Raw genomic sequence first — 10,940 nt, forward strand, 5'->3', positions numbered from 1 at the left:
CACTCTGGATTTTGTAACTTCGATCATATCTGCTCTCAACCGTCTCTTTTCCAAGTCTTTCCTTGTATGAGACGAGTTTTATCCCCTTTCTTATCCTGGTTGCTCTTTGAACCTTTTCTAGTTCTGCTATATCTTTTTTGAGATAAGGCAACCAGAATTAAACACAGTACTCAAGGTGAGGTTGCACCATGGAACGATACAGAGCCATGAACACCTCCCCTACTCCTGATCCTACCTTTCCCTCTATCAGAAACTATCTCTGATCTAACTTTGTAATCCTTCCCTCCACAACTCTTATTGTAATCCGCTTTGAACCGAAAGGTAAAGGTGGAATAGAAATCTGTAATGTAATGTAATTATAACATTCTTAGTCTTGTTAACCATCCCTTTTTAAATAATTCCTAGCATCCTGTTTGATTTTTGGCCACATTGGGTGGAAGGTTTCATCGTATTGTATACTATGACACCCAGATCTTTTTCTTGGACGCTAACCACCAAGGTGGACCCTAGTATGTGGTAAGTATGACTTAGGCTATTCTTCCCAATGTGCATCACTTTGCATTTGTCCATATTAAATTACATCTGCCATTTGGATGCCTTGTCTTCCAATATCCTAAGGTCTGCCTGCAATTTTTCACAGTCTGCAGGCATTTTGACCATTTTTAACAGTTTAGTGTTATCTGCAAATTTAATCACCTCACTGATCGATTCAATTTCCAGATCATTTATAAATAAGTTAAATAGCACCGGTTCCAGTACAGATCTCTGCAGCACTCCTCTATTTGCCCTCCATTGAGAAAAATAGCAATTTAACCCTACCTTCTGTTTTCTATCTGATAACCAATTCCTAATCTGCAACTGAACATTGCCCCCTATCCCATGACTTTAATTTTCCACGGAACCTCCTCTATTTGCCCTCCATTGAGAAAAATAGCAATTAAACCCTACCTTCTGTTTTCTATCTGATAACCAATTCCTAATCTGCAACTGAACATTGCCTCCTATCCCATGACTCTTTAATTTTCCCCGGAACCTCTCATGAACAACTTAGTCAAAAGCTTTCTGAAAATCTAGATACATTATTACATCCAGCTTACCTCGATCCATATGTTTATTCACACCTTCAAAGAAGTCAAGAAGATTAGTGAGGCAAGACCTTTGGCTGAACCCATTCTGACTCTTATCCCATTAAATCATGTTTGTCTATGTGTTCCACAAATTTATTTCACATTTCAAGTTTAATAAAAATTTGATTAATTGCTTATCATAGCTTCTAGGCGATATTCAATAATAATAAAAAAGGGGTATTACAAATTTAAAATACTAAAGAAAAATAAATAAAGACAAAGACGGACGAACAGGAAACAAAAGGTGGAGGGCTGAACTACAAGAAAGTCAAGAAAGGGGAACAAAAAGGAAAAAAACAGGAGGGAGGGGGAAGGGGTTTCTTCAGAGCTGCCTTTTATGAATTAGGGGAAGGAGGACTAGCGTCAGTGCTTAAAGGCATCTTTATATAGGAAACATTTCAAAGCACCTTTAAATTTAGTTTGTTTCCTCCCTGAGGTAGGGGGCAAAGAATTCCAGGTAAGAGGGGCAGTAACTGCAAAAGAGGTTGTACAGTGAGTGCTGATAATCTTGAGCAAGGAGACAAAAAATAAATTTTGGGAGGAAGATCTAAGAACTCTAGATGGAGCTTGAGGGATGAATAATTTATCAATGAAGGTCGATTTTCTGGTTTTATGTGTTTTAAAAGTGAGTAATGCAATTTTATAAGTGATTCTATGAGCGACGGGAAGCCAAGGGGCATTTTTAAGCAGGGGGGGGGGGGGGGGAACATGATCATATTTCTTTTGAAATAATTTTTATTGATAATGCAGCCAGCACCAAAACAAGAAAACAGAATCCACAACACAAAGAATAGTCAATAATAAGCAAATTGTCCAGGGAGGATAACAGAAAGAGACAACCACCTGAGAGCAGAAATAAAATGCTAGCAAATGCAGTGTTCACACAATACAAAAGTGCATCGTCAGAGCTGTGCACAAGTGGCACAAAGCTCCCCAGAGAGGGGAACAGATTAGATGCACAAAGAGGGCATCCTCCTGGAGAACTAGCCAAAACTGCAATAACCTTTTGTGATAAATTGACCCCATGTCCCACTCACTACCAGAGCCATTCCATCAGACACACAACAGCCAGCAATATGAACCACACCACAAAGACCCCAGATGTAGGGATGCGAACACAGTGATAAAGACATTTGAACCTGTCTCAAATTAGGAACGGTATATTTCACTGGTTTCTGTTTTAATAAATATGATTTTAATGTACGATTTGCACGCTCAACAGTGGCTTGTCCTGTAGAACTATAAGGTAAACCGTGAATTAATTGGATATCCCACTGTAAGCAAAACTCAGAAAAAGCATTGGATGAATAAGCGGCACCATTATCTGTTTTTAAAGTTTTTGGCTTTCCCATAACAGCAATGCATTGCAACATATGATTAATTACTTGATTAGTCGTTTCTCCTGTTTGTGGCGTCACCCAAAAATAGTCATAATAGGTGTCAATAGTAACGTGTAGATATTTCCATTTCTCGAAAGGGGGATATTGTATGACATCCATTTGCCATACTTGATTTACTGCAAGTCCCCTGGGGTTTACTCCATACTCAGCAGCCAAATGAAGCTGTGAGCATTGTGGGCAAGATTGAACTATAGTTGTAGCTTGATTTAATGGAATTTTAAACATTTTTACCAGGGCTTTAGCATTTTGGTGGAAAAATGCATGACTATCTATGGGGGTGGTAAATTGTGCAAAAACCTTCCTGGTTGCAGCGTCTGCAATATTATTTCTTGCAGAAATGACTCCAGGAAGATTTTGATGGCTACGAATATGAAACACACTGAGAGAGTGTTTACGTGTCAACAATAACGAGCGTAATTCAAGAAACAATGCTAGTAGGTTGTCATCAATTGATGGGGTGACAAAGGCACCAGGAATCTGGTAAATTAAATTTTGAACGTACAAACTATGTAATCAGGTTCAATGGACAATGGGAAAAGGTTTGCAGTGCAAGAATAACAGCAGCAACTTCTGATCTTTGAGCGGATTGTTGCAGGGGAGTGAATAAGACCCATGAATTGTCTTGGGTCCAATGCATGACTCCGCGTGTCTTGCTGCCGTCTGTATGGTGTCAGGTCAAAAGTGCGCCGGGACAAAGGCGCGAGCAGACAACTGAAAGCAGCGTGGAGGCGCGCATAGAAGAAAAAGACTGTTTTTAGGGGTGAGCCCCCCCCCACTTGGTGAGTCCTCTTGTCTCTGATCGCTTCCTTCAATACTACAATGAGTCACGCCGGTTCCTTGTTCTTTTTCTTCTTGGATCCCTTGTTGATACACGGTATATCTAGATTTTGCACCTCGGTGACTGTATGCTTAAAAAGGGACCATGCTTGCTCTAGCGTTTTTACACTGCTTATCCTCTTCTTAATCTTCCTACCCACCATGAGTCTCATCCCTTCGTAATTCCCTTTTTGGAAGTTTTGGGGTTTTTTTGTTGGTGACCACCCCCCCCCCCACTTTACTTTATACAGATCGCCCTGTGTTGTGGGGGATTGGGGGGGTTGTAACCCCCCACATTTTACTGAAAACTTCACTTTTTCCCTGGTTTTAGGGAAAAAGTTAAGTTTTCACTAAAATGTGGGGGGTTACAATCCCCCAAACCCTCCACAACGCCGCTGCAATCTGTATTAAGTAAAGTGGGGGGGGGGGGGGCTCACCAACAAAACCCCCCCAAAACTTCCAAAAAGGGAATTACGAAGGGATGAGACTCATGGGTAGGAAGATTAAGAAGAGGATAAGCAGTGTAAAAACGCTAGAGCAAGCATGGTCCCTTTTTAAGCATACAGTCACCGAGGTGCAAAATCTAGATATATCGTGTATCAACAAGGGATCCAAGAAGAAAAAGAACAAGGAACCGGCGTGACTCATTGTAGAATTGAAGGAAGCGATCAGAGACAAGAGGACTTCATTTAAGGAATGGAAAAGGTCAAAAAAGGATGTAAACTGGAAAAAGCACAAACAACATCAAAGCAGGTGCCGTAAGGTGGTAAGAGGGGCCAAAAGAGACTACGAGGAAAAAATAGCCAAGGAGAAAAAAAATTTCAAGCCGTTCTTTTGATATATTAAGAGGAAACAGTGGGGGGGCCGTTGGATGACCATGGAATAAAGGGAGTGCTAAAGAAGGACAAAGCCATCGCCAACAACCTGAACACATTTCTTGCGTCTGTATTTATCGAAGAGGATATACATAACATACCGGAAGCTGACAGGCTATACGCAGGAAACTAAGACGGGAAACTGACAGGGTTGACGGTCAGTCTAGAAGAGATATGCAGGCAGATTGATATGCTTAAAAACGATAAATCCCCAGGACCGGATGGTATACATCCGAGGGTAATCAAGGAACTGAAAGGGGCTATAGCTGAACTGCTTCAACTAATAGCCAATCTATCGATCAAATCAGGAAGGATTCCGGAAGACTGGAAAGTAGCGAATGTTACACCAATCTTCAAGAAAGGTTCGAGGGGAGATCCGTGAAACTAGAGACCTTGGTACCAGGAAAGAAGGTAGAGGCGCTGATAAAGGACCGTATCATTGATCACCTTGACGAACACAATCTGATGAGGACCAGCCAGCACGGCTTCAGCAACAGAAAATCTTGCTTGACGAACTTGCTGCACTTCTTCAAGAGAGTAAACAGGCAGATAGATGAGGGTGAATACTCATGTGGATTAAAAACTGGTTGGCGGATAAGAAACAGAGAGGGGATAAATGGACAATACTCAGACTGGAAAAGCGTCATGAGTGGAGTGCTGCAGGGTTCGGTGCTTGGACCCTTGCAGATGTGGTCCCTATTCATAAAAGTGGTCACAGGGATGAAGCAGGAAACTACAGGCCGGTGAGCCTCACTTCAATTGTTGGAAAAATAATGGAAGTGTTGCTGAAAGAAAGGATAGTGTACTTCCTTGAATCTAATGGGTTACAGGATCCGAGGCAACATGGCTTTACAAAAGGTAAATCATGCCAAATGAACCTGATTGAATTTTTTGATTGGGTGACCAGAGAGCTGGATCGAGGACATATGCTAGATGTAATTTACTTAGATTTCAGCAAAGCCTTTGATACGGTTCCTCATAAGAGGCTGTTGAACAAACTTGAAGGGCTGAAGTTAGGACCCAAAGTGATGAACTGGGTTAGAAACTGGCTGTCGGACAGACACCAGAGGGTGGTGGTTAATGGAAGTTGCTTGGAGGAAGGAAAGGTGAGTAGTAGAGTCCCTCAGGGTTCAGTGCTGGGGCCAATCCTGTTCAATATGTTTGTGAGTGACCTTGCTGAAGGGTTAGAAGGAAAAGTGTGCCTTTTTGCAGATGATACCAAGATTTGTAACAGAGTAGACACCGAAGAGGGAGTGGAAAATATGAAAAAGGATCTGCAGAAGTTAGAGGAATGGTCTAATGCCTGGCAACTAAAATTCAATGCAAAGAAATGCAGAGTAATGCATTTGGGGATTAATAATCGGAAGGAACCGTATATGCTGGGAGGAGAGAAGCTGATATGCACGGACGGGGAGAGGAACCTTGGGTTGATAGTGTACGAAGATCTAAAGGCGAAAAAAACAGTGTGACAAGGCAGTGGCTGCTGCCAGAAGGATGCTGGGATGTATAAAGAGAGGTGTAGCCAGTAGAAGGAAGAAGGTGTTGATGCCCCTGTACAGGTTATTGGTAAGGCCCCACTTGGATTATTATGTTCAGTTTTGGAGACCGTATCTGTCAAAGGACGTAAGAAGACGAGGCAGTCCAGAGGAGGGCGACGAAAATGTTAGGAGGCTTGCGCCAGAAGACGTATGAGGAGAGACTGGAAGCCCTGAATATGTATACCCTAGAGGAAAGGAGGGACAGGGGAGATATGATTAAGACGTTCAAATATTTGAAGGGTATTAATGTAGAACAAAATCTTTTCCAGAGAAAGGAAAATGGTAAAACCAGGGGACATAATTTGAGGTTGAGGGGTGGTAGATTCAAAGGCAATGTTAGGAAGTTCTACTTTATGGAGAGGGTGGTAGATGCTTGGAATGCGCTCCCGAGAGAGGTGGTGGAGAGTAAAACTGTGACTGAGTTCAAAGAAGCATGGGATGAACACAGATGATCTAGAATCAGAAAATAATATTAAAAATTGAACAAAGGCCAGTACTGGGCAGACTTGCATGGTCTGTGTCTGTATATGGCCGTTTGGTGGAGGATGGGCTAGGGAGGGCTTCAATGGCTGGGAGGGTGTAGATGGGCTGGAGTAGGTTTTAACGGAGATTTCGGCAGTTGGAACCCAAGCACAGTACCAGGTAAAGCTTTGGATTCTTGCCCAGAAATAGCTAAGAAGAAAAAATAAAAAAAATTTAAATTGAATCAGGTTGGGCAGACTGGATGGACCATTTGGGTCTTTATCTGCTGTCATCTACTATGTTACTTCAACATATTTATAAACAACCTAGAATTGGTACTATGAGCAAGGTAAATTTGCAGATTATACAAAGCTATTCAGAGTAGTGAAGACACAGAAGGATTGCGAATACCTGCAACATGACATAAACACTGAAGAAATGGGCCGCAACATAGCAAATGAGGTTTAACGTGGATAAGTGTAAGGTGATGCAGTAGGTAACAAGAATCTTATACACGAATAGAGGATGTCTGGTGCGGCACTCAGAGAGACACCCCCCCCCCCCCCCGGGAAAAAGACTTGGGAGTACTGGTCGACAAGTCAATTAAGCCGTTCGCGCAATGTGCGGTGGCGGAAAAAAGGGTGAACAGAATGCTAGGAATGATTAAGAAATACATAAGAACATAAGCAATGCCTCTGCCGGGTCAGACCCGAGGTCCATCGCGCCCAGCAGTCCGCTCACACGGCGGCCCAACAGGTCCAGGACCTGTGCAGTAATCCTTTATCTATACCCCTCTATCCCCTTTTCCAACAGGAAATTGTCCAATCCTTTCTTAAACCCCAGTACCGTACTCTGCCCTATTACGTCCTCTGGAAGCGCATTCCAGGTATCCACCACCCGCTGAGTAAAGAAAAACTTCCTAGCATTTGTTTTGAATCTATCCCCTTCCAATTTTTCCAAATGCCCTCTTGTTCTTTTATGTTTTGAAAATTTGAAGAATCTATCTCTCTCTACTTTCTCTATGCCCTTCATGATTTTGTAGGTTTCTATCATGTCTCCTCTGAGTCTCCGCTTTTCCAGGGAGAAGAGCTCCAGCCTCTCCAATCTTTCAGTGTATGAAAGGTTTTCCATGCCCTTAATCATTCGTGTCGCTCTCCTCTGGACCCTCTCAAGTATTGCCATATCCTTCTTAAGGTACGGTGACCAATACTGAACACAGTACTCCAGGTGCGGGCGCACCATTGCCCGATACAACTGCAGGATGACTTCTTTTGTTCTGGTCGTAATACCATTTTTAATAATACCCAACATTCTGTTTGCCTTCTTCGCGGCTGCTGCGCATTGCGCCGTTGACTTCATTGTTGTATCCACCAGTACACCCAAATCTCTTTCAAGGTTACTTTCCTCTAATACTAATCCCCCCATTTGGTAGCTGAACATCGGGTTTTTTCTCCCTATATGCATGACCTTGCATTTCCCTACATTGAATTTCATCTGCCATTTATTCGCCCACTCCTCCAGTTTGTTTAGGTCCCTTTGTAGGTCCTCACACTCTTCCGTAGTTCTAACCCTTCTACAGAGTTTAGTGTCGTCCGCAAATTTTATAACTTCACATTTCGTCCCCGTTTCCAGGTCATTTATAAATATATTGAACAGCAGCGGTCCAAGTACAGACCAGGAAGCTCTAGGATAGGAGAGAAACCAGGAAAATGAGAGGATTGGGGTGACAATGCCTGGAGAAGGGAAGAATGAGGGGATAAAATCTATGAATGAAGAAGCAGGCAAGAAAGAAAAGGGAGAGAAGAAATGGAAAGGAGACTGTGGGAGAGAACAGAGGAGCAGATTTTCAGAAGGAAAGTGGTTCCAGTCATTTTCTAATCTGATTTGAAAGAAAAAATATACTTGTGTGTCAGCTTTGAATACTGTGCTTCTTTTCTGTTATAATTTTCAAAATACTGTAGGAAACTCCATTTCTCTGTTTTTGGTATTGTACTGCTTATTGAGTCTGGGTTTTTTGAAGTTTAAATTTTAGCTTTTGTCTGCACTTTCCCACATCTCATTTGTGGTTCCTTATTCTGTATTAGGTGAGAGTATGGCTGTGTTCTGTATTTCTAACTAAGGATCCATAGCAAATTCCTAGTCTCCCAACAGCAGGTGTGCTTGATCAAAGGCCCAGTGTAATATTTAAGTGCAGACTTTTCATAGATAAGGTTGTTGCTGTTGAGACCTGGGATTTAGGGCTTTTGTGGTTTTATAGTTTGCTTTAGGTTCTGAATGTCTTTTGTAGGGCTTTGGAAGGAGACTGTGCAGTTGTTCCTGGGGTCATGCAACAATCCTATATAATAAAACGCTAGCCGCGCATGCGCACTTAGACCTGCGTGATCTGTAATCCCTGATCCGTAAGTCCGTGGCCAGAGTGCGTATGCGGCGGCTAGATCGGGAAAGCACAGCACAGCCGGCGACTACCCCCTCCCGCCCTCACTCACTGCCACAACCACCACCTCCTCTTTCTAGTCGGCTCACCTGCGTTTAAATGGAGATAAAAGCGCTGCACCGCTGTTTTCCTTCTGATTTGGTTTCCTTGCTGACTTGGACTGCTGCTTCTTCACGTCATCACCAGTGTTGCTGTCACTATCACTGTCCTGCCCTTTTTCCATCTGTTCTCCGGAACTGCCACATGTGCCATAAACTGCCACAGGCTCCACCACTGTACGCATCGCAGAAGCAGCATGGAGAGAAAAGCGCTGCACCGCGCTACTACTGGCTTCGGTGTCTTCTATCCACTGCAGCCTGCCCTCTCTGACTACTTCCTGTTTCCGCTAGGGTTGGCCGCAGTGGATAGAAGACGCCGAAGCCAGCGGTAGCGCGGTGCAGCGCTTTTCTCTCCATGCTGCTTCTGCGATGCGTACAGTGGTGGAGCCTGTGGCAGTTTATGGCACGTGTGGCAGTTCCGGAGAACAGATGGAAAAAGGGCAGGACAGTGATAGTGACAGCAACACTGGTGATGACGTGAAGAAGCAGCAGTCCGAGTCAGCAAGGAAACCAAATCAGAAGGAAAACAAAGCCCGTGCTGAGGGGGAAAAGACTAGAAGCAGACCTCCAAAGGTGGATAAAGCAAGGAAAGGAAAAAAAGAGCCATCTGTGGAACAGAAGCTGCGGAAACTCCACAGTGAGATCAAGTTTGCGCACTGAAGGTCGATAACCCTATTCAAATCCAATGGAGAAGGTTGCTGAGGTTTACTCACGCCTGAAATCCCGTATCCTGGGACCAAAGATGGGGCCACTTCAGAAAACAAACAAAAACAGCATGACTGAGAAGGACAAAGCTGAGAAGAACGTTGAGAAGCTAACAGGAGAGGAAGCTGCGAATGAGACAGAAAGGAAGGAGCCCTGAGCAGATGTTCCTGCCCCAGTGAATGGCGAATTTGCAGCCCAGCAGAATGAGAATGGTGAAGACAAGAACCGGGAAGAAGACCACAGTTTAGGTAGTGTAAAGCAAGAGGTGCCGACTGAATATACACAGAATGACACACACATTGATGCTAAGATAGAAAAGTTAGGCAGTGACAGAGAGAGAGACAGATAGAAAGAAAGACAGAAAACTGCCAAGGAGAGAGAGAAAGAAAGAAAGAAAGAAAAAAAAAAAAACCAGACAGACAGACAGTGGCCAAGGAGAGATAGAGAAAGAAAGACAGAAGGCGACCAAGAATAGAGACAGAAAGAAAGAAAGAAAGACAGTGGCCAAGGAGAGAGAGAGACAGAAAGAAAAAAAGACAGACAGACAGGCAGTGGCCAAGGAGAGAGAGAAAGAAAGACAGACAGACACATCTATTCTAGCACCCGTTAATGTAACGGGCTTAAAAACTAGTTTAAATAATAATTGTGTACATGGTGAGTTGTATGAGAAAAGATCCTAGGTCCATTGTTGGGATCAGAGTTACCCATTCCAGGAGGGAACTTTTTAGCTGGTCTTAGGTTTCAGCCAACCTCATCCTGGGAGCTACAGCACAGATTTCAATGGACAGAATCATGGACTACAAATACTACACTGCTTTGAGATGTAAGTATAAAATCAAGACTACCCATTCCAGGAGGGAAACTTTTTGGCCAACTTGGCATCTCTGTGGGACTGTGGAGTGTATTACAAAAGTGGAGGTTCAGGGTTTGTACTGAGATTTCTTAGAGCTGCCACTTCTGGCTTTCTGATATCCCTCTTTATGGGACCTGCAGCATGGATTTCAATGGGCAGAATGAAAATTCAAAAGCAGGATGGCCAGAAAGTCTTGTTTCCTTCCTGGAACAGGGCAAATTGTCACCTCTAGATTCCATTCCATCTTGCAATCCAGATCTCACTCCCATATAGAATTCTTTGTGAAATCTACTGTTATTTATGATGGTAGTTTTACAGGGTGGTTGAATTTTTATGCATAGAAGACCCTTGGGACTTTCTTACAGAGTTTTCAAAAAATCGCTTATTTAAAGCAAAGGAGAAATTAGGTTCTTACCTGCTAATTTACTTTCTTTTAGCTTCTCCAGACCAGTAGAGGTTAACTTTACGATTGGGTATATATCTAATCATGACCAGCAGGTGGAGACTGAAAACAAAACTTTGGGACAGTATATCCTAGCCCCTCCTCTCTATTTCCCTCAGTCTGCCGAATAGCCAAGCAGAACCAAGAACTGGAAACAACAGAGAGAAAAAACAATACTCCGAAAGGAGTA

The 10,940-nt window shown here is 43.1% G+C and overlaps 1 pseudogene; it reads left to right on the top strand.

Moving 5' to 3' along the window:
- The first annotated feature begins 511 nt into the window (after nucleotides 1-511).
- Nucleotides 512-9,875, top strand: LOC117347136 (annotated as a pseudogene).
- Nucleotides 9,876-10,940: the final 1,065 nt, after the last annotated feature.

This window comes from Geotrypetes seraphini, chromosome 13 (genome assembly GCF_902459505.1).
Source record: "Geotrypetes seraphini chromosome 13, aGeoSer1.1, whole genome shotgun sequence".
NCBI classification, from domain to species: domain Eukaryota; kingdom Metazoa; phylum Chordata; class Amphibia; order Gymnophiona; family Dermophiidae; genus Geotrypetes; species Geotrypetes seraphini.